Source organism: Protopterus annectens, chromosome 7.part0, assembly GCF_019279795.1.
Source record: "Protopterus annectens isolate FY-2018-M chromosome 7.part0, PAN1.0, whole genome shotgun sequence".
NCBI classification, from domain to species: domain Eukaryota; kingdom Metazoa; phylum Chordata; order Ceratodontiformes; family Protopteridae; genus Protopterus; species Protopterus annectens.
The window spans coordinates 209844924-209872424 of NC_056739.1; the positions used below are offsets into that span (position 1 = coordinate 209844924).

At 42.6% G+C, this 27501-nt stretch overlaps 1 protein-coding gene across 1 annotated transcript in view; it reads right to left on the reverse strand.

The window, feature by feature from the left end:
* CTDNEP1 (CTD nuclear envelope phosphatase 1) overlaps positions 1-27501 on the reverse strand; it is a 770907-nt gene that overhangs the window by 185404 nt on the left and 558002 nt on the right. The window lies entirely within an intron of this gene.

Here is a 27501-nt window from a genome sequence, read left to right on the forward strand (position 1 = left end):
GAGCTCTTTAGGATTGGGTACCAGTGCTGGCATGGCCAGTCTGGGGCAATCAGTATCATGTTTGGCTTTTCTTGTCTGACCTTTAGGAATACCTTGGAGAGGAGAGGCAAAGGAGGGAAGGCATATACTGTAAGGGCTTTCCAGCTGAATGAAAGGGCGTCCACTTTCCATGCTTGCTTGTGATAAGTCTGAGTGCAGAATCTCTGTAGCTGGCAGTTGTGAGGGGAGGCAAATAGATCTATGTCTGGGCATCCCCATTTCCCTGTTATTATGTTGAAGATTTGTGGATCTAGTTTCCACTCGTGAGGATCCATGAGGTTTCTGCTTAGTTCGTCTGCCAAAGTATTTGTCTTTCCGGGCAGGAATTGTGCTTTCAGATATACTTGATAAGTCAATGCTGTGTCCCACAAAGTCATGGCTTGCCTGCAGAGGGGATAGAAATGTGTGCCCCCTTGCTTGTTTATGTACCACATGACTGTAGTATTGTCCGTCTATCAATTGTTGTCCTGGATGAAGTAAGTCCTTGAAGGCTGTCAGGGCATTTTGTACAGCTAGCATCTCTTTTTGATTGATATGAAGATGCATTTGGTTTGTGGGCCATGTGCCCTGAATGCATTTTCCTGCCATGTGCGCCCCCCAGGCATAATCTGATGCATCTGTTGTTAGTGTCTGCCTGGCAGTGGGTAAGGTGAAGAGCTGTCCCTTGTTGTGGTGACAGGCCTGTGGCCACCACTGAAATTCCTGTTGCAGGCAGGGAATGAGAGTAATTAATGTTTCCAGGCTGTGGCAATGTTGTGTCCAAACACTTTTTAGATACCATTGAAGTTTCCTCATATGCAGTCTTGCATACGGAATTAGTAGAATGCAAGATGCCATGTAGCCCAGAGCTTGCAGAATTTTTCTTGCAGATAACTGGGTCTTTGTTGCCATATCTTTGAAGTAAGAAGTCAGATGCCTTTGCTTGTCTGGCGTGAGATAAGCCATCTGGGCAGGTGTATTTAAGCTTGCACCCAGGAATATTATCTCTTGAGAGAGTACTAGTTTTGATTTTTTTTCGTTTACTGTGTACCCTAGGCAAATTAGTAATCTTTTTACAAACGCCAGATGCTGTAGTAGAATATCTTTGTTCTTTGCTTGAATAAGGCAGGCGTCCAAGTAGGGATAAATTTGAATTCCTCTGTCTGCAAAATACAATTACTGGTGCCAGGCATTTTGTGAAGACCGTGGGTGCAGTAGATAAGCCAAAGGGCAGTGCAGAGAATTGGTAGTGCATAGAGCCAGCTATGAATCTAAGGCATCTTCTGCAAGATTGCCTGACTGGGACATGCAGGTATGCCTCTTTGAGGTCCAAAGTTACAAGCCAAGCCTTCTTGTCCAGCATGGGTAGAAGCTGCAGTAGAGTCAACATTTTGAATTATGGGACATCCAGAAAAGTATTTAGAATAGACAGGTCCAGAATCGGTCTCCAGGCTTTCTCCTTTCTTGGTACTAAGCAAAGCCTTGAGTAAAATCCTTGTCCCTACTCTTGTTGTGGCACTGGCTGAATAGCCCCCATGTCCATGAGAGATGAACTTGTTTTTGTGCCTCTTGCCATTGACTGCGTGGCAGGTCTGGCATACCTTTTGCCTTTGGAAGGGTGTGAAAGTGGAACCTGTAGCCCTGAGAGACTATAATTAAGACCCATTTGTCCTGGGTTATATCTTGTGCCAGTTTTGTGAAAAAAGTGCTAGCTTTCCCCCTAAGGGTGCTGCCAAAAAATAAGTGCTTGGCATTGGCAGAGGGAAGTCATTGGGACTGTTTTCTATAAGGCTGTGATTTGTCTTCTCCACTTCTGGAGGTAGAAGCACCCCATTGTTTGGGCCTGTATGAGCCCTGGGGCTGTTGCCTGCCTCTGTCTGTCACTGGAAAGGACCAATTCTTAAAGGGCCGGTTCCTGCTAAATCTGGGTGGCTGTACCTGTAAGAAATCCTTTACTGTCTGCATAGATTTTGCTTTATCCTCCATTTTCTTCAACACCTCTTCTGCCTTAACACCAAACAAAGTATCATGCTGTAATGGAGCATCCAATAATTTTGCTTTAACATGATCAGGCAGATTCTGTTCCTTCAACCAAGCATGTCTTCTAATAACAGTACGTGTAACAGCGGCCCTGCACGAGGCCTCCAGTGAATCATAGTCACATTGCAACGTATGCTTTCTCATTTGTTCAGCTGCATGCAATAAATCCTGCAAATCTTTGTTCTCAGAACATTCAGAATTTGACAAAATTTTTTGTTTTAACAAAGGCATTAAGTATTGCTGATATTTGAGCATATGAAATTGACAATTTAAAGTCCTTACAGCCATGGTAGCAGAAGTGTAAACTTTTTCCCCCCCATCTGTCCAAAACCTTAGAATCTCTATCTGAGGGGACAGGGTTTTTGGCAGAAGCAGCCTTGACCCCTTTGGGACCCTGTGAGATAGTTTCTGGGTCAGCAGCAGGGTTCTTGTAAAGAAATTTATGGGAGTCTGGGACCCTGTAATATCTGTCCGGCTTAACAGGGGCAGGAGGTAGAGAGTCTGGAGACAGGCCGGACTCTGAAAAAACATCATCTAGTATGTCTAGAACAGGGGGAATTGCAAGAGGTCTGTGCTGAGGAAGTAAAAGAAAGTCTCTAAGTCTTTTCTTAGAATCGGAATAATTCTGGCTCTCCCAATGGAAATGCTCCCTCATGGTATGCACGATTTCCCCAAATGAATAGTCCTCAGGAGGAGAAGCTGAAGGAATAGAATCTTCAGCATCAGAATCCTCATAGGGAGGAACAGAATATCCCTGATCAGAAGACGAATCAGAGGAAATGGAAACCTGATCAGAGGAATCATATTCAGTGTCTTGCCTAGGCCCCTAGGCCTCTCATCAGGAGGGGGATGGGAATCCCTGATCAAAGTAATTCGGTCTTCGGCCATTTTGAGCATCTGTTTTTTAGGCATAGACGTCTGTCCTGGAGAATGCTGTACTGCTTTCTTTGTCTTTAAAACTGTTTTAGACTTTGTCTTGGATGCTGAAGTAGGCTTTATATAAAGTTGTATAGGTCTGAAGACACCCTCAGAAGCCGATGCCTGCTCAGCGGCTCCGGACCCATTTGGGGGATTAATTTCCGAAGGGCCAATACCTTGAGTATCAAGAGGCCTAGCTGTCTCCATGTGGGAGGTGGCCTGTGGCTCTAAGGTAGCAGGAATCAGGGGCTGTGAAAGCGCCTCACTGAGCACCGGTGAACTGGCGACTGGCCTAGAAGAGGCTTCATCATCGGTTTTGGACCTCGGATGCTTGTCCTTGTCTTTATCCTTGTGTTTTTTATGAATTCCGGTCATCGGTTGTTCCGACAGCATTATGTAATGAAACCTTCTGCCAAAATAATGAAAAGCAAAATTGTACTGATGCTTAACAGTGCGTTGATTAAATCTAGCACAAAACCGACAACTAGCAACGTCGTGGTCAGGGCCTAGGCAAGAATACAGTAAGAGTGGAAATCCTTATGAGGTATTTGCTTCCCACAAGAAATACAATTGTTAATTTTTTCTGACATCGGTCTGGAGCAAGAAAAAAGTTTCCCCAATGGGGTACTTAGCTTTATCGAAGACTTCGGATCTGAAATTCGAATTTGAAAATCTCAGGAGTCGTCCGACCGGCACTTGCGAACTGCTTTTGCTTCGGGCACCGTGCGGCAAGAAAGACTGAAGAAAATGGTGTCGGCTGCATCTTTTATACCCCTGGCACACTGACGTCAGGGAAGAGGCGACAGCAACCGATGCCGGAACAGGACTTTGGAATTCAGGCCGACTGCGGGTAGCCTGCCAGCAGGATAACCGAAGTGTAATGACTGCAACAGTGAAACATGATGAACATCACCTGGCATACGGCTGGCGGCTGAAAAGTTCTGAGGGCTGGTGCGTGCGGACGTCACATTTATGGCCCATGTACCTGCCAACACGTCAGATGTCCGACGGACCATCAGGGACTGGAAAAGCTTTGGAAACCTGGCCAGACAAGGTGATTGGAAGAAGGGAAAACCCACTGGTGAATACTGCAACACTGGAATAGGACATCTATGGTTATGCCAAGTACATAACTAACTCCACTAACTCCATCCTCTTTGAACCCATAGAGCAGAATCTCAAAGCTTATCCCACTGAATGGGGTCATGAAAGAATTTCAAATGTATAACAGTGGCCCTCAAAGGAGGGTCTTGATAATGAGCTCACATGCAGCTTACCATGGTATTCAGCGCAATCCACGTTGGAACAACACAGAAAAAATGCATGCTTGAGATGTAGCTACTCTCACTGCTGAATGTGCAGCAGGACTGCATACCAAGCATCTGATATATTTTGCAACAGAAAAAGAACATGCTCTGGAAGCCATCTGGACAATGTGGCTTTGCAGACTATTGAACCCAGTCTGTCGACAGCATAAGAGACAAAAGTGAGACCTTTCCTAACTTTGCTCTATTCAAGGTAAAAATCAATTGCTTGTGCATACCTGAATATTAAACACAGTCCCTACTATTCACATAATTTATGAAAAAAAGCAGTTAATAACCTGATTCGGCTTTAACTCTGTGACTATCTGGACACAATGCAGGATTTGTCTGCAAGTTGCTTTGTCTTTGTGAAAGATCAGACAGTAAAGATGACCTGAATCACTAAAATTCTTCTTGCTGAGGTCATAACTACTGGAAAGACTGCATGCTAAAATAAATAATTCTAATCTGCATTAGAGGTAGGCGCAAAGAGAAGAAAAGCTCAAGTCTCCAAAGAAAGCTCAAATCTCAAGGGGATAAAAGATTTTTAAAATGAAGTCTGATGCAAATCATTAGAAGTAGGTTCAAAGAGAAGAAAAGCTCAACTCTCCAAAGAAAGCTCAAATCTCAAGGGGATTAAAGATTTTTAAAATGAAGTCTGATGCAAAAGATACTTCTGAGGAATGCCTTACATACTTCAAGGAAAACAAAAGAGTGATTAAAACTTGAGAGAGCTGAAAGACAGAACTTACAAGAGGAACAATTGAGTCCTGTTACAAAAATGTATAATAGTGAGTCTAGAATGGTTGCTTTAGGAGCTAGATCTAATCCTTTGGAAGTATATTAAATTGTAAAATATGTCCTCTGCCTTTTGTACAATTTTCTAGTATTAGGTCTCTGGGCAGAGGTAAGGAGTCAGATAACCCTAGGGATGTATGCAGTATCTCCAGCAATTAACAAACACAGTGGTTAGCTGCAATGGAGTTAAGGTCTAGGTGAGGCTTCCCAGATGAATGAGTGAGATCATCACTGAAGGGTCTTGAAGTACGGCAGCTTTTCCAGAAGGTGTAGCCACAGCACAGGGAATCAGGTTTGTCTAGGTCAAAATGGGGAACAAGAATCACTGTGGATTTTTTCAGCTGTTTTCTGGAAGAACTGGAAATGGAGTAAAGTATACCAGGAAACTTTGGACAGCTGTGTGGTGTAAACAGATACAAGCTGTATATGTTTGCAGGTGACCTGAGCTTTAATGCCTGGAGGAGCTAATGGGTGGAGGATAGGAATGACTGACTGCTGTTGGCTTGCCCATTTGGGTGGGGGTGGCTCAGGCTCACCAAGAGAAACATCTAGGATGAAAACTAGGTGTCCACCCCCAGGACCCAGTCTATTGAGTCTGCTCTGCCATAAGCAAACTACACAGCGAGAAGAGGAGAATTCAGCATGCAGAGACATGTTTCCCCTTCAGACAGCAGCTTTAGAAGAGTCACTGCTGGGAAGGAGGGTAAACTGTCAGAGGAGCAGGTAGGCTGCCCTGTACAACCAGCAAGCCAGAACACTCCCTACCAACTAACTCTCTCAGTGAAGATGAGTTCATGGGAACTTTCTAAACAGGAATAAATGGGATGTAGGGTCTCATCTTACCCAGGAAATCCCACCCCTCGCGAAATGAATAGATTATTTGGGTTCATGTTGGCTGTGGATGCAATAAGATCATAGCAAGGCTTCTCCCATCAGAGGGACGGCTTCCATGCTACTGACATACTGAGGGAACACTCGATTTACATTAATGGCTGAGCCTATCACTGAGTGAGCTGACCTCCCCAGGAATGTGCACAGAGAATAAACTAAGTGAACACCCAGTTCCCATACTCTAATCATCTCTCAATTTAGGGGGTACAAATGCTTTCCCCCAGCTTGTTAATACAGCACACCACAGTTATGTTGTTGTGGACAGCAATTTCATTGTAGAGAAAAACAGTCCTGTAAGATCTGCCATAACAGCAGGACCCCTTTCATCTCCAGCATGCTGAAGTGCAGACAGACATCTAGTTGTGACTAGATTCCTCTGAGGGTCTGTGGTAACTGCCAACATAAGTACTAAGAGCTGGAAAAGGCTGCCCAAAGTCAGGCTAAGTACATGCAACCACTGGCACTGGTGGTTCTTGCAAGTTCTCGAGACCTTGGTGTTATCCAAGAAAAGATCGGAGGCCTAACAATACTGGGTTTGGAGAGTCCATTGTAGAATTTTCACATGAAATCTAGAATAAGGAACTAGAAAAATTGTGGCCACTAAGATCTTGACACAATACACTGGAGCAGAATTTAGAAGAAGGTGGGATGCTGCTTACTGCACTGACATAATAAATGTGCCTCTAGAAGCTAAATGACAAATGCGAGGGTCGGAAAAGGCTGCATCAAACTTTTCAGTATTTACTGCGACACCTAAGGACTGAACAAGTAAAGAAAGAACTCCCATGCAGAGACCAGGCTGTTCAGTATCAAACTGGCTAACATCCAGTCATCTAGTTAAGGAAATACCTTTCTAGGGCTCTGCCACCATTCCCATACATTTAATGAAGGCGAGATCAAACTTAACAGTCTAATACTAGTAGTGCATGCCTCCCACCTGACAGCACATGAACCTACTTGACAAGTAAACATCTTGTAAATCTGAACAGCACATCCAATCTCATTTTGGCAAGCAAAAGGAAAAGCTTTTACATTGAGACCACACAGAGTTTCTCCTGGAGGACAAATTGATTTAAGGCCACTGAGATCCAGGACTGACATGAGGTCCTTTGTCCTCACTGGTACCAATTAGAATACTAATTAATATCTGCAATCTCTTTGGTCCAATGGGACTTCTTTGAAGACCCTCTTGGAAAGAGGTTTGAGGACCTTGTTTCTTACCAGATATTTCTAAAGGAGGGAGATGCTGGCAAATGGAAGGCAGTGCATTTGTGGAGGGGTGCTGAAAGCAATTTTGTGCCTTCTGGAAATGATAGTCTGAATCCAAATGTCCAACATGATGACCTGGAGGAGCTAGTGGGTGGAGGATAAGAATGACTGACTGCTGTTGGCTTGCCCATTCGGGTGGGGTGGCTTTAGACTGGAGCAGTCAGGCAAGTCCTCAAGGATACTATTATGACCTACACCACAGAGAAGGAGCCGTAAGAGAATGTTTAACTCATGATGCATACCAGTTCTGAAAAGCCCCATGGCTACATTGTTTTTCCACCATATTAATGGCTTTGTTGTTATTGGTTTTGTTCGAACCAGAATTCCCCATGGGCTTACAGTCCCAGTAAAGGTGTGTTACAGTGGAGCAAAACAAAACCCTACAGCAGTGAGCATTTTATGGTCTTTTTCTGTACATTGCAACTCTGTTTTAACAATGGAACCAAAGAGGTCAGTGCCACCAAAAGGGGGCAATAATAAAGAATGCTGTAAAATTCTCCCCTAAAACCCTAAAGCATAGCCAGATGTGTCAGCAAATAATGATAATTCCTGCTGCCCTTACTACACCATCTGCAGTGTTATGCAAGAAGCATATAATGAGATTGGAAACTGGCAAAACTATTCTTGCCTAAGAAAACAGTTTAGACTCAAGTTTACTATCCCCAACTTTTCCAGTGCCTTGTCTATTTAATATGCAAGTAGACAATGGATGCACAGTGTGAGAAAGATAGTTGACTGCCTTGATAAAAAAGTCTGAGGGATGGATAGACTCACTTTCCAAAGCATTTCAAGGCCTTAGCCTCTGTCAAGCACGGTGAACTAATGGACTCTGGGGAATAAGCTCTTTTTTAAAGGCTGTCAAACTGCCTGGAGTTGATAACAAGAGTCTACACCAAATTGTCTCCAGCCACTATATAAATCTTTCCCTGATTCCCTGATGACAACATAAATCATTTTTTCCTCAGGAGGCACTAACCAGGAGGTCAAGAAGACAATTAAAAAAAACCCATAAGGCGCTTTCTGGGGATGGAGGGATTCAGTGGGTCACTTTCCCTAATTTTTGCATCAAGTCCAGGACTTCCCAAATTTATTTATTTTTTTCTGGGGAAAACACAGGAATCGCCTTCATCTGCAATTGGGTGGAATAGATGTGTTTTCTCTTGCATTTTCCACTTGTTTTCTTGGTGGGAAGAGCCCTAGGTAGGACAAAAGTGGAAGACCAACCAAAACTATGGAAGTGGTCAAGCCCGTGACAGTCAAATCCTCTGTCCCTGGTCAGAAAAATGGAAGAGCCACATCATCAGATACAAGAATGTCCTGGATTGAAACTGGAGCAGTTGCAAGCACCAGGGAGGCCCATGCAAGGAAGGATGCATCACTGAAGTGATGGACAATATCATGAACCCTCTGTTTGAGAAAGGAACACTGATGAAGCATCAAGTCAATGATCCCCCCCAAAGATGTTGAGAGGTCCTTTATACCCAAGATCAACATACAATGCACAACTTGGATGCAGACAGGATGCTGACAAGGGCAGTTGCGCCAACATGGAACTTGACTTCTTCTATTCTGAGGTGTGCAGCCAAAGGGGAGACTGGCTTAGCAGAAGCCTCGTCGTCGGTTTTGGATCTCGGATGCCTGTCCTTCTCTTTTTCCTTGCGTTTTTTAGAAACTCCGGTTGTCGGCTGTTCCGACGGCATTATGTAATTGAATTTTTGGCCAAAGTAATAAGCAAAATCAAACCGACGCTTAATAGTGCGTTTGTTGAATCTAGCACAAAACCGACAGCTAGCAACGTTATGATCAGGGCCTAGGCAAGGAATACAGCAAGAATGATAATCCTTATGAGGTATTTAATTCCCACAAGAAATACAATTGTTAACTTTTTCTGACATCGGTCTGGAGCAAGAAAACCCCAATGGGGTACTTAGCTTTAATGAAGACTTCAGATCTGAAATTCGTCTGTGAAAATCTCAGGAGTCGGCCGACCGCCACTTGCGAACTGCTTTTGCTTCGGGCACCGCGCGGCAAGAAAGACTGAAGAAAATGGCGTCGGCTGCATCTTTTATACCCCTGGCGCACTGACGTCAGGGAAGAGGCGACAGCAACAGACGCCGGACCTAGACTTTGGAATTCTGGCCGACCGCGCGTAGCCTGCCAGCAGGATAACCCAACAGTAATGACTGCAACAGTGAAACACGATGAACATCCCAAGTGTAATGACTGCAACAGTGAAACACGATGAACATCTGTTTATCAGGGGGTGCAGTGATAAACTTGCCGGGTCTCCTCGGGGGTTTGTTTCACTGTATCCGGGGCTGACCAAGCCCTTCGAGCCACCACTGACATTAGTGGATCGAAGGGCGGAGGCACCTAGAAGGTGGAAGGTCGGGAACTGAACGCATCCAGGAATACAGATTCGTCCTCGGTAGAGGCTAGGGCAGTCCAGTTCCCCCTCTGCTTAAGCATTTCTAGGATGTCCGAAAAGGAAACCTCTTCAGAGGGGGATCTCAGGGACCCTTCCGATTCATCCAAATCCGTATCCGAAGTGACAGACTCAGGGGAGTCAATGTGCTTCCTCTTGCACTTCCTCTTCCGAGGGGGCTCCTATGAATGATCAGGGGAGGCCTCAGAAGAAGAGGAAACACCCAATGGGGTGCTCTGGAGCGCCGGTTCCCCATGCTTGGGGTCTGGAAAAGGGCCAGAGGTTGAGGCAGGCACTACAGTGGATGGAGCCAGTGGGGTCGAACGTGGAGCTGACTCAGAGGCCATTACACTCTTCATGACATCGAAGGCGTTCCTGCCACGATGCAGAGAAGGCTCCAGTTCTGAAGAAACCGGAATCCTCCTCCGCACTGAGGGAGACGGCTCCGAGGCCGATGTAGGAGCCGAGCTCACCTGCGCCGATGCTCCGAGAGAGAGAACGGGGTCGGACAAGGGTTCGATGCCACTCGCCCCCTAGGGGCCGACAAGGGAGTCTTGGCTCCCAGATCCCTCTACAGAAGGCACCATCGACGGGATCGGAGCTGACGACGGAACCGAAGGGGAAACTGTTATAAGTGCCGACGGTTCCACGATTCGAATCCCAACAAACTCCGGCTCCGAGCTCAATGGAGTTGGAGGAAGAACATTGATGGAAGCAGACGGAGATGACACCTGTTGAGGAGGGTTGGACAACATTTTGGCCAGTGCCTGCGACTTCAACAACCTACTGACCACTCTCTCCATGTCGTGATCCGAGAGCCTAGAGGACCGAGAAGAGTTGGAGGATCTGTGACTGTGATCACTCTGCAACAGGGGAGACTGAGGAGCCGAATGTATAGACTCTAGAGAAGGGGACCTCAGCCTCTTGTGGGTCCGTGACAGCTCTGAAGGTACTGGTGGAGCCAATGGGGAGGCAGTCTCCTTGGTTCCAGCCAGAACCGAAGTAGTAGGTAAGGCTTGGACCAATGACGGCTCCGAGGTGGGACCGACGATTTGGTCGGTTTAGGAGATTTCACCGGCTGAGTCTTGGCCGGTGAATCCTGGAGCTTAAGAAGACCCCTCAAAATAAGCTTATTTTTGCGCTCCTGCAGAACCCTTGGGCTGAATGCATGGCATACAGAACAAGAGTCCTGCAGGTGCACTGTGCCTAAGCAATAGACGCAAGAAGTGTGCCCATCTGTCAGAGACATTTTCTGACAGCATGAGTCACACTTCTTGAATCCAGATACCTTGGATTCTTTAGACATATCCAACTAGAGCAATACTACACTTACACTGAACTGTTTTTGGCCAAAGGGCCGAATAGCAAAAAACTAACAGACGCTAACCAAAAACACACAATATACTACAGTTAAGATAGTTAGTTTTTAGATTTTCTTTTTTAAACTAGGAAGCCTCTAACTTAAACAGCTATCTAGGAAGTAAAAAGAAGAAAAGCTTAAACTAAAACGCTACCTACAAGAGGGATAGAGGGGGGGGGGGTCGGGGAAGAACTCTCTAACTTAAACGAGTTCTAAGGGAAAACTACAATTACACTAAACAAACTAGTTAGTGACTATGTTGAAAAACAATAAACTATCAAAAAAAACCCCTAATCTGACAGAAAAGGTAGTACAATAAAACTTATACGAGCCTGAGCCAGTAACAACGAACCTCGCAGCTGAAGCGGCAAACGAGATCTGGGTAGCTAGCGCTAGGCATCATGGGATAAGGGGTAGCCTCGAGCCAGTAAACAGCTCTCGAGCTATAGAAGATGACCGAGTTGGAGCTGAGGATCGGCTCCGATCCCAACAAGCAAGCAAGAAACGAAGGCGAGATAGACAACTTAACATCAAATTTTATTCTTAATATTTTTTTTTCAAAAAGAACAATGTAGACTGATGGTATGGAAAAACAAATTATTTAGCTCTTTTGTCTTATCTACATTTACACACACTTCATTAGAAATAAAGTCTTATTCCCACTCATTAAATACCATCAAATTAGGTTATGTGATACACAACCAATCACCATCCTGCAACACTTTAATGCAAAGCTAAAAACTCTATAAATTTAAAATTTAGAGATGAACATTCACATGTACACACCAAAACCATTATATTTTACATAATGGGTGCTTTTGTTTTAAAACTTGACTAATCGAAATTGATTCATTTATACCCAGTCTCACAGCACTATACTACAACTTTAGAAGTGGGTATCACCATTACCATAACAGAAAACGCAAACTTTCTAAAATTCAAACAATTAGTGGAATGCTTATATAACACTTTTTATCTTTCCTATGTATACTGTAATGGTGTTGGTAAATTGGGCCCCCATCTAAATATCGAAATTTCAAAACACTGAACCTCTGATTACCAAAGACCAGAGAATCAAAGTTTTGAAATATTGAACCAAAAAAAAAAAAACTTTAAAACATCTTATTTCACGCACTTGCATGGGGGCAAGCCCCCCTGAGCCCTCCACACACCCCCTGCTACTTAAATATACCAACTCCAAGATTACACTACAGTGAAGGGAAAGGTAGTTTCCATTCCACACTGTACGGTGATCTCCATAGACGAGGTTCGATATTTCAAAACTTCAATTCTCTGGTCTTCGATAAGAGGTTTGATGTTTTGAAATTTCGATATTTGGAAGGGGACCCGGTAAATGTAAAATGCCCTGCAAGACTCGCAGATTGTAACAAACCACCACTGATGTACCACAACTAAAGATACCCTTATGATAAAAGGGAGTTAATTTACTGTTTTCCTGTACTGTCAGTCTATGATATTCTTTTTGAAGTTTGTGGTTACTGCTACATAAAAATTTCACAATGTAAAATGCAGGTTATATGGTAAAGCAGAACTGTACAGTACAGCATGCAGTCAAAGGTAATCTAAGTGTGAGACGAGGATGTCTTAGGGAGTGATGTACATGTTAAAGATATTAAAGAAAGAAAAGTACATTTATACAAGTCCTACTTACCTGTAATTGTTGAATATACTGTCTTACTGGCATTCTGGTGGTAGTGCCCAACTACCCTTTTCTGACACTCTACCAAAGCTCAGAGTCCCTCCCACTGTCTGTCTATTGGCATGATGGGCCAATCACTTGGCAGTAAGAAAACTGGCTTACACAACCAGATTTACCCTTTCAGTTTTCTACAGTCCAGCAGGAAGAGAATACAGAAACGCAAGCTTTGTGAAGACCGAATGTTCCAAAGTAAAACCACATACATAGAAGGACACACATCAACACAGTCCACAGAGCAATTCTCAGCAGTAACACAAATGCCAAACTATGTACATCGGAAAAGGGTTATGGTGGGTGGGTACTGTCAGTAAGGCAGTGTGTTCTACGAACATTTACTGTTACAGGTAAGCAGGACTTGTGCAACTGTACTACGTTCTGCAAATACACAGTCTTCTGGGATAGAGGGATAAAGCCCTGACTACAACCCAAGTGAACCAGGTTTGAATAGCATCTCAGGTGACGGAGTAGTAGGGACAGATGGACGTGTCCATCCTGGGGAGAGTGGTATGTGATGTCTCTAGATGAAGATCTCTTGTGGAGGCGAGGGACATTGTCAGAAGAGGTGTGGTTAGCAGGGGCAGTGGGGCTTAGCTGAACTGCTGTGAAAGTGGGGTGATACACTGTGAACCCCCATAATGCATGCTCCTCAAGGACCTTACCATGTTGCCACCAGGGGAGAGGCGCAAACAAGTGTAGCTCAATTAGTCCCTCCTTGAAGGAAGCTCATACATGCTAAGCCCTGTAGCCTGTAATCTGCGACCAGCACCAGCAAATTACTATAAACTAGTCGGAGAGGGCATAGAGGAGCTAGTAGACCCGGCGTGGACAAGGCACATGGGCCAAGTCGGCAACAATGAAAGGGAAGCAAAAAAAAAAAAAAAAAAAAAAAAAACTACACTTCCTTACTGGCATTCAGGTTGATTCCCAAGGCTTACCCAACTTGGAAGGAAGGAAGATAAGGGTCCAAGGGAGGGTCCTGGGGAAGTCTGCTCTGGATCTAGAAAAGGCATACAGCTTGTAGTGCTTTAAAATGGTACAGATACGGGACCAAGTTGATGCTTTTAGAGTACTTTGAGTCCACTTCTTTCCAATTGTTTGTGTCTTTCGGCTTTTCCCGGTTAGGGGTCACCACAGCGGAACTCCGGTCCACTAATGATTGGTAGTTGATTTTTATGTGCCGAGTTACCATCCCTGACACACACCCTTCAACAAAGGTATGCCCATTCACGCATGTCTCCACGCAGAAGACGCTCTAGCTGAGAATCGAACTGGACAGCATCTTACTGTGAGGTGACAATGCTACCGCAACACCACCACTGCGGGTTCAGTCCACTCCTTTCCAATACACCACTGAAATGGAAAAGGCCCTGGTAGAATACATCTTACCATGGTGGGTGTAATAAAAAAACAATACCATAGGACAACCAACATGCCATGGTTTGCTTAGAGACAGGTTGATACTTCTTTGCCGCTGTATAGAAAATAAGTCTTTCAGCCTTCCTGAAGGGTTTCATTATGTGAAGGTAGTACCTGAGCTGTTGGTGCACACCGGGGGTGCGAAGGATCCTCTCCCCCTTATGTTTATGTTCCGAGAACACAGGAAGGTTGACAGAGTGAATTCTGAGATCATATTTAGCATGAGAGAGAGTTAGTGCAAAATACAATCCTATCCTTGTGGAAAATGAGGTAAGGCTGTTCCACCATGAGAACTTGCAGTTCAGAAACTTGCCTTGCAGATGTCAGAGCAATAAGCAAAAAGTACAGTTTTGTACCTACCATAAATGTAGATGTCCGATAGATATGCAACTGCAGTCATAACATATGGGTTTGTCCTGCCTCAGGCAGCCCTCGGTCGGCCGGATTCCAAAGTCTGGGTCCGACATCGTCTCATGTCGCATTTCTCTCCGACGTCAGAGCGGCTGGAGTATATAAGCATCAGCCGACGCCATTTTCTTCAGTGTTTCTTGCCCCAGATACCAGGTGCCCTCCAAGGACGGCTGTAATCAAATTGGAAGACAAAAACAGGATTCCAGACAAATAAGTAAGCAATAAACAGATACACCATAACAGATATCCCCAGCTAAGAGAAACAGGGATAGGAGTGGACCCAAGGCATAGAGGGGTATGGAGGGAGGGAAAATCCGACTGCAGTTGCATATCTATCGGACATCTACATTTATGGTAGGTACAAAACTGTACTATGTCCCTTCAAGAATGCAACTGCAGTCATAACATATGGGTTGAATACCACAGCTTAGCTGGGGGAGGAGGAATGCTCTAGGAAAGAGATGGTGCAGCAATCAAACCCTGCAGGACTGCCGAAGCAAAGCCTGTTCTGGATCTGCAGTATAAAGGGAGATTGTAGTGTTTGGAGAATGTATGCACGGAGCTCCATGTAGCAGCTTCTAGAATGTCTTTTGTAGGCACCCCTCTTAAGAATGCTGTAGAGGTGGCTGTAGCTCTGGTGGAGTGAGGTCTGACATTAGCTGGAACATTCTTCCCATGGAAGGAATAACAAAATCTGATGCAATGTCCAATCCATTTTGAAATAGTCTGTTTGGAAATTGCTTTTCCTTGTACTCCAGGGGCGTAAGCCACAAAAAGCTGATCAGACTTCCTATTGGTCTTGGTTCTGTCCAGGTAGTAGCGAAGTTGTCTGTGAATGTCCAAGGTATGCAACAGTCTTTCCCCTTTGCTCTCAGGATTGGGGAAGAAAGTAGGCAGGTGAATAGCTTGATTTAAAGAAACCCTAGATACCACCTTTGGCATAAAAGTAGGGTTGGTTCTTAAGGAGACCCTGTCTCTGTGAAAGATTATGAATGGTGGGGTGGTATTGCCATTAGGGCCTGTAGTTCCGAAACCCTTCTTGCTGAGGTAATTGCCAACAGGAAAGCTGTCTTCCATGAGAGAAATTGTAAGTCCACTGAAGCTGCTGGCTCAAAGGGAGGTAGAGTCAGTTTTTCTAGGACAAAGTTGAGGTCCCAAGCTGGCACTGGAGCCTTTCTTGGTGGCTTAATGTTCTTGATTCCCCTGAGGAATTCAAAAAACAGAGCCAGCAACAAGTGAGCCATGTAATGAATAGTAGTTTATTAAAAACTACTAAGACAACATTCCATGCTTGGAAAAAAACAGACCGGTTTCGGCCAACATAAATTCTGGCCTTCTTCAGTGTAATACAAAAAGCATAATGATGGTATAGTCTTATATAATAAATGAAAACATATCATTGGTTGACATTTACATATTAATTGGTGAACTCATGAATATTTAAGAATGGTTAAGCCAGATAGACTGATAACAGTGTAACTAGAAAAATATATTTGAAAATTCAATCATAAATATTCATTTAGTCCTGGATTAAATAAAGCCCCAAGTTTTGTAATCCATTTTTTCTCCCTAGCATCAAGTTTCTTGTGCCAACCAGATTTGTGAGTTCGATCACCAATAAGTTTGTCTATAATAATAAAATGGAATTGTGCTGTTGTATGTGTGAGTGTGTGTTTATATAGAGCATTGGTGGTTCTTTTGCATTTAATATCACTAAGGTGTTCAGACATACGTAGCCTGAATGGTCTAGAAGTCTGACCTATATAAAATGCATGGCAACTGCAACAAGCCATATAAATAGCCCAGTCTGTATTACAATTGGCAAAAAATCGAATATCAAAAACAATACTGCTGTTTCTACTAGTAAATTCCTTAGACTTCAAAATATGTTTGCAATTGACACAGTGTCCACAGGGAAAACATCCAATCAATCTATCGCCCAAAATAGTAGTTTGATATAACACAGGTAATCTGGACTCAGAATGATGTTTATAATGGTTGAAATATCCTGCTAAGTTTTTTCCTTTGCGGAAAGAGAAAGAACAAGTGTTAGGAATTAGTGGTTGGATCTTACTGTCAGCTTTTAGTATATTCCAATTATCTTTGATAATGTTGATAAATCTATTAGTATTCCTGCCAAACGTAGTGGTAAACCGAAGTATATTAGGCGATGAAGATTTCTGTTTGTATGTCAATAAATTTTCCCTATCCAAACCCCAGGCATGGTTCTGGGCCATGGTAACATATCCTGAGCTATAACCTCTGTTCATAAATCTCTTATGTAGATCCTGAGCATGATGTTTGAAACTAACATCTTCTGAACAATTACGTCTTATTCTAAGAAATTGTGATTTTGGAATGTTTTTGGCTATGTGTTTTGGATGAAAGCTGGAGGCATGGAGTAAAGTATTATATTGGGGTAATTTCCTATAAACTTCAGTTTTAAGAGTGTCATCCTCATTTTTTGTGGCCAGAACATCCAAAAACGTAATGGATTTCTGGTCATAAGTAATGGTAAACTGAATTCCCCATTTGTTGTCATTTAGATACTCCATAAATTCATGGAGATATCCAATATCTGATCTCCATACCATCCAGCAGTCATCCAAATATCTCCGCCAAATGTCAATATCAGGCAGAAACAGGTTATGAGTATCATCATAAATCATGATTTCCTCTATTTAAGCCATGAAGAGATCAGCATATATGGGGGCAAAGGAAGCCCCCATTGCTGTACCCTTGATCTGTAAATAACATTCCTGATCATAGAAAAAGACGTTTTTAGTTAGTACATGCTCAGTCAGATTTATGAGAAAAGTATTGAAACCAGGTTGGTACAGGTTAGATTTGTAAAGCCAATACTCAATGGCATCAAGACCAGCCCAATGGGGGATGTTGGTATATAATGAGCTTACATCCAATGTGCATAGCCACCAATCCTGTTCTAGTTGCATATCATTAGCTATGCTCAAAAATTGTGTCGTGTCCTGTATCCTAGATCTTACCCAAGGTAGAAGTGGTTTTAAATACCTGGTCAAAAATTCTGAGAGTGGCTCAGTAAGTGATCCTATGCCCGACACTATTGGCCTGCCTGGTGGATGTAAAGGATCTTTGTGTATCTTAGGCAGGAAATAAATAGATTGTCTAGCAGGGTCAGTGATGGTTAGGTGTCTTAATGTTTTAGCAGTAATAATCCCATTATCAACCGCAGAATGTAGAAAATCATTGATTTGTTCGCTGAATACTGGTGTGGGATCAAGAGGCATTTTATTATAGTATCGGGCATCACCCAATTGTCGGTGAGCCTCAATATCATAATAACTCCAATCCATAACCACCACTGCCCCCACCTTTATCAGCATGAAGAATTACCAATTCCTTATTTCTAACTAGTTCATCTAAGCTAGATATATCACTTTCAGTCATATTATTGGGCATTGGTTGTAAAGAATTATGCTGAAAGTGTAAATCACTGACTACATTACGTAAAAAAAGACCAAAAGAGGGATGCATAGGAGGTGTGAATGATGAAGCATGATATTTGAAAACATCCAAGTGTTGCTGTTCCTCATCCCCCTTGTCCTGAAAAAATAATTTAAGATTAATAAGTCTGCAAAAAGAAAATAAATCTTGTGCAAAATTATCTTCAGGAACAAAAAAAACAGGGATAAAAGATAATCCTTTATTCAATAAAGATATTTGTTCAGATGTTAATACAATATTAGAGATGTTGCAAACATTATTCACTTGTTCGTTAATACTTCCATCAAATTTTGAAGACTTGTAACCCTTTTTGTGTTACCTACCACCCCTCCTCCCCCCCCTGTTTGGCCTAATGGGAGTGTTTGGTTACTACGTTTGGGCATAGGGGACCCCATGGTGTGTTGTGTATCCGTGTCAGTCCCTGATGAGGTGTCATAATCAGTGGAGTCTATAGTATTGCCACGTCCTTTCAAATGGAACGCGGACGTTTCATTTTAGAACTGGATGTGTTGATGTTCTGTACATTTTGGAATCTAACATGTCTAGTATATTTAAATGGTTGTCCTTTCTGATAATCAGACAAATCACGTGAACATTTTTTAAGTTTCCTTTCCTTAAGGCTAGTATCAAAATTCAACAAATCAGAGCTGAGTTTAGATAATAATGGAGGAAAAAAACTATCCTGCTGGTACTGGTTACACTCCTCAATTAGTTGTAACACCTTAGAGTTTTCTTTGTCAATAATCCTAGTATAATACTTGGACAGAGAATGGACAAACTTCATAGAACATTCTTGTTGAATGGATGACCTTTCTGTAGTAAGAATTTCATCGGGATCTGCCACCAATGGCTGAATCTTAACCCTCAGACCCCTGGGACAAATGTCCTTGGCCAAATAAGCTTTCAATAATTTAAGGTGCCAAACACCAGATCTAAGTGATCTCATGTTTTTATTAAGATCATCAAATAATTTTTGACATAACTGTTCTGGCATCAAAGAATTGGAGTTCAAAGAGCCCTCAGAGTTCAAACCGATACCAAAAAGTGCCAGATCATCTTTGTCGGAAGATAGATCCAAAAATATTTTGTTTAAATCCATCATGAAAAGATGTAATACAATATTATTATATTGGAAAACAACCACGCCCTGTGTCAAGATCAGCAGTTAATGATATTAAAACAATAATGGCCTGAATTTAATTTATGCAAAAACATGCACACTAAAGCCACGTTACACACAGGACTATAATGGTATAATGATGGTATGGTCAGACAAAGAATTAGAAATCCAAAATAGTATACACTTTATATATCAGAAATAGATCCTAAGTAAGGCACCTTAAGTTAAAAAAGTAATACCTAACTTTATATTTTAAATGTCCAAGGAGCAAAAATCAGAGACAGTGGTGGTCAGAACCCAGATGATGTCCAAGTATTAAGTAAGATTATATATACCCAATATAACACTCAACATGATATGTTTCTAATATTAAAGGTAGTATAAAGAAATATATATGGTGCTAATAAAGGTCCAGTAACCAGTATCAAAAAAGTATCAGGACAATGCACTACTAACATAGTATATATATGGAAACTTGTTACTATGAACTGATAATATTCGCTCAATAAGCTGACCACTGATCTCAAATCGAAATACAATGTTAAAACAAACACTGCAAATAACACTTAAAGCTAGGTCTTATGAGCCTTATATATGATTGTCTATAATGCCCAAAATATAATCTAAATCATTAATCCCAAATGTACACAATCATAAAATAGTATCAAAATTGGTAATATAATACTATGCTTAGTGTAATTATGAGATAGCGATCATGAAAACCCACTATTTACTCCCTAAAAAGATGTTAAATAAAACATACACCAAGTTCAATATAGTTTAACACTGAAAACAGTGATAAATTCCAAACATCTGGAAAGGGAATATAAATGTGGCATAAACCAAATATACACGACGATTATTTCGAACAAATGACCAGCATCCAATTAGTTCACTCCATTCATTAAAAAATGATATAAAGTTCACAATGGCCATGAAAAGACTATATTTGTTCAGTAAGTCCTTATAGTAGCTTTCCCTCCGCTCGTACATAAATTCAAAAGGCAAAGGGAAAGGAAATATAAATGTTACATAAACCAAATATACACGACAATTATTTCCAAACAAATGTCCAGCAACCAATTAGTTCACTCCATTCATTTAGAAAAATTATATAAAGTTCACAATGGCCATGAAAAGACTGTCTTTGTTCAATAAGTCCTTGTAGTAGCTTTCCCACCGCTCGTCGATAAATTCAAAAGGCAATACCCTGTTCACAATCAGAAAAGACAGCGACACGTAGAAAAACACAGTTCCATTTGTAGGATACGTATTAAATATGCCCTCCACAATGCAGCCTAAGATAAACAGTCCATTCATGACCAAAAAAGACCATGAGAAGTTCTCAAAGTTGTTTTGCTGAGATACAACTTCAGCAAAACATAAGTGCTGCTTCTGATGTAAAAATATAATGTAAAGGCAGACGCTTGTTGGTAGGTGTCCATATAATCCAATACAGCGTATTCACTTGTAAGCATACACCTTTGAAATGTATAAACCCGCTTTTAATGTCCAATGTGTAGATAACTTAGCAGTTAACAGCAAAAAAATGGTTGTAGTTATCCAAACAAATCACACACACGATCCAAAAGAGCATACACGGCGATAACAGCTCACCCAAAGAGGTATTCTTACCAGCCCATTAGATCCAACACGCACATACAATTACGACATATGCTCAATTCCGTTATAGCAAACATTGACGTTGAATCACTTGATGGAACACCAAAACGTATTCAGTACCTGGTCGTGATGCGTTGAAAACATATAGTATAAGAAAAAATCCTCGAAAACTTGACAAAAAGTTATAAAAAGTAAATGTCAACCATGGAGAAAACGGCAAACACGCCAGCACAGCACACCATGAGGTCCCCAGCAGGAAATACGACAACGTGTATCCCAAACAAAGTTCCCCTGCACGTGGGAGGTTGCACGGCAAAAATGCAAAACAGATTCAAAAAACAGAGCCAGCAACAAGTGAGCCATGTAATGAATAGTAGTTTATTAAAAACTACTAAGACAACATTCCATGCTTGGAAAAAACAGACCGGTTTCGGCCAACATAAATTCTGGCCTTCTTCAGTGTAATACAAAAAGCATAATGATGGTATAGTCTTATATAATAAATGAAAACATATCATTGGTTGACATTTACATATTAATTGGTGAACTCATGAATATTTATGAATGGTTAAGCCAGATAGACTGATAACAGTGTAACTAGAAAAATATATTTGAAAATTCAATCATAAATATTCATTTAGTCCTGGATTAAATAAAGCCCCAAGTTTTGTAATCCATTTTTTCTCCCTAGCATCAAGTTTCTTGTGCCAACCAGATTTGTGAGTTCGATCACCAATAAGTTTGTCTATAATAATAAAATGAAATTGTGCTGTTGTATGTGTGAGTGTGTGTTTATATAGAGCATTGGTGGTTCTTTGGACCTGCTGGCTCAAAGGGAGGTAGAGTCAGTTTTTCTAGGACAAAGTTGAGGTCCCAAGCTGGCACTGGAGCCTTTCTTGGTGGCTTAATGTTCTTGATTCCCCTGAGGAATTGCCTTAACAAAGGATGTGAAAACACAGGCGGATCAGTGTTATATCTAGCTGAAATAGCTGAAGCATGTATCTTTATGGAAGAATACGAGAGTCCATTCTGTAGCATATCTGCCAAATATTCCAGGATGAGTGGGATGTTCAATAATGATGCATCATGTCCCTTGCTGGTATTCCAAATGCTGAATCTCTTCCATTTTGCTAAGTAAACCTTTCTGGTGGATGGTCTTCGAGCTTCTGTTAATATCCGCTGAACTTCCTTGGAGAGAGATAGATTGAGGTTATTCATGGGATCTCCCAGGCTGTTAGCTGCAGCGCCTGAAGGTTTGGATGCACTGTTTTGAAGTTGTGTTGAGTCAAAAGTAGGGGCCATTGGGGAAGGGCCCACTTTTGTTGTGACATATGCTCCGTAGTAGTGGATACCAGTGTTGTCTTGGCCAGTCTGGAGCTATTAGGATCCCCTTGGGCCTCTCTGCTTTGATCTTTAGTGATACTGTGGTCATCAGTGGCAGAGGTGGGAATGCATAGATTTTTAGGAAGTTCCAGTTGAATGAAAGAGCATCTATTTTCCAAGCTTGTGGATGATATGTCCTTGAACAGAATTTTTGTAGATGATGGTTGAGGTGGGAGGCAAATAGGTCTACTTCTGGCCTGCCCCATGTTGAGGTGAGTTGTGTGAAGATTTTCGGATGTAACCTCCAATCGTGTGGATCTATGAAATTCCTGCTTAGGCTGTCCGCCAGCACATTGTCTTTGCCTGGAACAAACTGGGATTGCAACTGCATGTTTAGGCTCAGTGATTTTTCCCAAAGATTCATTGTCAGTCTGCAAAGGGGGTAAGAATGGGTGCCCCCTTGCTTGTTTATGTACCACATCACAGTGGTGTTGTCTGTCCGTATCAGTAGATGGCCTTGCTGAAGTTGTTGTTGAAAGGCCTCGATGGCATGCATTACTGCCAGCATTTCCTTTTGGTTTATATGCAGATGTGTTTCCTTTGGAGACCATTGTCCTTGTATACATATGCCCTCCATGTGCGCCCCCCATCCAAGGTCTGAGGCGTCTGTGGTCATGGTCTGTGTTATCTGAGGTTTTTTGAATGACATACCTGTGTTTGCCTGGCTTACCAAGGCCCACCATAGGAATTCCTTTTGTAGGCATGGAATGAGCAGTATGGTTGTCTCTAGGTTGTTGCTGTGCTGAGACCATAGGCTTTTTAGGTACCACTGAAGCTTTCTCATGTGTAGTCTTGCTAATGGAACCAGGAGAATGCAGGATGCCATGTAACCCAGGGCCTGTAGGAATCTCCTTGCAGTCATCTGGGTGAGTTTTGCCAAACCTTTGAAATAATGAGTTAACTTCTCTTGCTTGTCTTCTGTCAGGTAAGCCATTTGAGAGGCTGTGTCTAGATTGGCTCCTAAGAAGGTTATTTGCTGGGATGGCTGAAGTCTTGACTTTTGGAAGTTGACTGTGTATCCCAGAGCCTGTAACAATTGTATGACACATAGTTCAAGTTTTTTGTCAAAATCAATTTGTCGTCTGCTTGTATGAGGCAGTCGTCCAGGTACGGGTAAATTTGGATCCCCTGGAGCCTGCAATGAGCAATTACTGAAGCCAGGCATTTTGTGAATACTCTGGGCGCAGTAGATAAGCCAAATGGCAATGCTGAGAATTGATAATGCTCTGGCCCTGCAAGAAATCTGAGGTATCTTCTGCAGCTGTGTCTGATAGGGACATGCAGGTATGCCTCCTTGAGGTCCAGAGTAATCAGCCAAGACCCCTTGCCCAGCATGGGAAGGAGTTGCTGTAGAGTCAGCATTTTGAACTTTGGTACTATGAGAAAAGTGTTTAATGCGGACAAATCCAGTATTGGTCTCCATTGAGTTTCTTTTCTTGGAACAAGGAACAGTCTTGAGTAAAACCCCTGGCCTTGTTCTTGTTGTGGAACTCTTTCTATTGCTTTGATCTGAGCAAGCAGAGAAATTTGCTTGATAGCCTCTGCCCTCTGGTTTTGTGGTAGGTTTGGCATGCCTTGTTTTCTTGGTAAAGTATGAAAGTGGAACCTGTAACCTTGGTCTATAATGTCCAAAATCCATTTGTCCTTTGTCAATCTGTGCCAACTGTCTGAAAACAGAGATAATTTTCCACCCAAGGGTGCTTCTATTTGCTCCTTGGTCAGCGGAAGTAGAGGAAAGTCATTGAGATTGTCCCTGTGGGGCAGGGGAGACCCCTGTGTCACTTCTTTGGTTTGGTGGTTGCCATTGTCGTCCCCTGTAAGAACCTCTGTATTGTCCTCTTCCTCGGCCACGCCTGTTTTTACCCCTTTGAAATCTTTCAAGATTAGGAAAGGACCAGTTTTTAGAAGGCCAATTCCTGCTGAATCTGGGTGGCTGAACCTGGAGGAAATCTTTGACCGTCTGAACTGATTTTGCTTTTTCCTCGATGGACTTTAACACATCTTTAGCATTAGCACCAAAAAGCTTGTTCTTTTCCAAGGGTGCATCAAGGAGTTTTGCCTTAACATGATCTGGTAGAGGTTGTTCTTTTAACCATGCATGTCTACGAATGACCGCCCCTGTCATAGCTGCCCTACATGAAGCTTCCAATGCATCATATCCACACTGCAGAAAGTGATTGCTGACTTGCTGAGAATTATGTACAGCTTCCTGCAAAGACTTCCTGTCTAAAGGTTCAGGAGAGGCCAATGTTTTCTGTAAATCATCTAACAGGTAATCCTGATATTGAAACATATGAAAGAGGCAATTCAGAGCTCTCATAGATAAAGTAGTGGAGGTGTAGACCTTTTTCCCCCATCTCTCTAATGACCTAGCTTCCCTGTTGGAAGGCAAAGGATTTTTGGAGGTGGATGCTGAAACCCCTTTAGGTCCCCGAGACATAGTTTCTAAATCAACAGCATGGGCCCTAAAGAAATGAGAATGTGTTTCTGGGACCCTATAATATCTGTCTGGCTTGGCTGGAGCAGGAGAAAGAGTATCCGGGGTAACACTGGAGTCAGAGTATAGGTCATCCAAAACATCAAGCACAGGAGGTATAGCCAGGGGCCTGTGTTGGGGCTTTTTAAGAAAGGTTCGAAGGCGCTTTCCGGAATCAGAATATTCCTGGTCTTGCCACTTAAAATGTTCCCTCATGGTATGCAGAACTTCCCCAAAAGAAATATCCTCAGGAGGGGAGGCCGAGGGGATGGAATCCTCTGCATCAGAGTCCTCATAGGTCTGGAAGAGCTCTTCCTGGCCATCGGAGTGAACAGAGTCCTCAGAATCTTCATCTGAAGGGATAGGGTCAGAGGGTTCAACTCGGGGCCTCTTATCAGAAGGAGGCTGGGATCCTCTCTCAGGATGGGCCTGTGAACCTCTAATCATGGAAATTAAGTCTGCGGCCATAGTCATGATTTGTGTTTCAGGAGTAGGCTGAGGTAAGGCTTTAGCAGTAAGGTGCTTGGTCTTGCTGGCTGCCTTAGCACGTGTGTAGGCCTTAATAGACATGGCCATAGGAGGCCTAGCAGCTCCACGTGCAGGAGTGACCTTATCTACAGCAATGGTCTCGGGCATTTCCTCGGTTTCAGTATCCGGAGGAAAATCTATAACTGGCGTTGGTGTGGCCTCCGGTATCGGAGGTATCGGTAATGCGGTGTCTTCGGTTCGGAGCGGTGAAATAACCATCTCAGGGGGAACCGGAGCACTCGCGATAGGTTTTGGCGTGGAGTCGGTGGAAGACGCGGGCCGAGGATGTCGGTCCCGGTCTTTTCGTTTCTTAGGAGTCTGCGATGTCGGAAGTTCCGACGGCATTGTATAAGCAAATTTATCGCCGAAAAAGTCTTCAGCGAACTCCGCCCGGCGCCTGAGAGTGCGCTTATTGAAGCGAGCACAGGTGACACAGGCCGAGATGTCGTGGTCTGGGCCAAGGCAAGGAAGACAGTAAGAGTGGAAATCCTTATGAGGTATTTGTTTACCACAAGACAGACAATTGTTAACTTTTTCAGTAATTTCTGACATCGGCTGAGGCAAGAAAAGGTCCCCAACGGGGTACTTAGCTTTTTTGATGACTTCGGATTCGAAGAATACAGGAGCTGACCGACCGGCACTTGCGAACTGCTTCTGCTTCGGGCACCGCGCGGCAAGAAAGACTGAAGAAAATGGCGTTGGCTGATGCTTATATACTCCAGCCGCTCTGATGTCGGAGAGAAATGCGACATCAGCCGACGTTGGACCCAGACTTTGGAATCCGGCCGACCGAGGGCTGCCTGAGGCAGGACAACCCATATGTTATGACTGCAGTTGCATTCTTGAAGGACATCAGTTTTCCACACATTAAGAGGTTCATATCAGCTTAAATGTCAGTTTCAAAAGTAGTAATGTCAATTTTTTTTTCAGGACATAGTCAAGATTTCATGAAGAAGGAATTTGCTTACAAGGGGGTCTCGTATGCAATACTCTTTTAAAGAAATGTTTTACCAAAAAAGAAACAGAAAGAGGGGATCCACTGGCAGACAAGCAAATGGCCACTAAATGCACCTTAATGGGCGCAAATGATAAGCCAACTTTAAATAGATCACACAAATATTTCAAGACTGGAGGGATGTTAACCTCAATGGACCCTCTTTTCCCATTTAGGCACCACTAAAAATCATCATCCATATGTAAACATAAAACTTTCTAGCAGAAGGATTGCTGGCCTCCTTTAACACCTGCTGTACATCCTCATGAAGCAAGTACCTAAAGACAGACAAAATTGAATAATGCTAAAAAAAAAAAATAAAAGACAGTCAGGCTATCAGTGGCAGTTGCTCCACACTGAGGTAAATCAGTGCTAAGACCATGTGAGCAAATCCAAAAGTGAGAGGAATTATGTGGTAATTGCTCTTGGCGAATATCATTAGAAGGGAGAACCAAGAATGCTTAGATCAACAGGGGAACACTACAATAATTTTTGGCATTTTTTTTCTGAACCTTCATAAGTAACTTGTCCGTGGAAAGTGTTAAATGCTTAGCCAAGTACATTCCAAAGAGGGGCATTATATTCCGTCACTGTCTGATAAGGGAGGCATAGGGGAGCAATGGCTTCCATGGATCTAGAAGATGTGGCTCTGGTGATTAGGTTGACTATATAAAATGATTTCATAGTGGTCAAAGGATATGTCAATGAAGGTGCCCAAGTCCCTAATGACGGTCAATTTTTAGGAGCTGTTTCTTTTGTGATAGAAAAAGAAGTGCCCAGGTTTGCCAAAGGGCACAATACTGTATTTTTTTACATTTAGTTTGAGGCTGTGGTCCAAGCACCATTTGTTAAGTTAGCATGAGGTAGACCCCTCCTGGAAAGTATGTAGGTCATCTATGATATTTATAACAGATCAGAGTTTAAGTGGAAGACAAATGCTTTCAATCAAACTTCCTACTGTATTGATGTATTCCTTCATGTTGACCATTCTTTTCCTTTCTGTGCCTCCCATTCCTTTTCTCCCCAGCTCTTCATCCCTTTTCATTACGAGATGAATATTTTACATTATAAGAACTTGTACTAGCACTGTGTCCACATACAGATGCAATTGTTCTTGTAGATTCACGGTTATGACTTGTGTATTTAATGGAATTTAACAAAATAAATCAATAAAGATATACTCGAGTTTCTGAAATAAAGGAAGATATAAAAAAACAAAGCAATGACAGGAGAGAGACGCAAATTTCATACATTCTTTTTTTGCTATTTTTCCTAACTGCTTCCAGCTAGGAAGTCTGTAAAATTTGTCTCTGCTTTCTTAAAC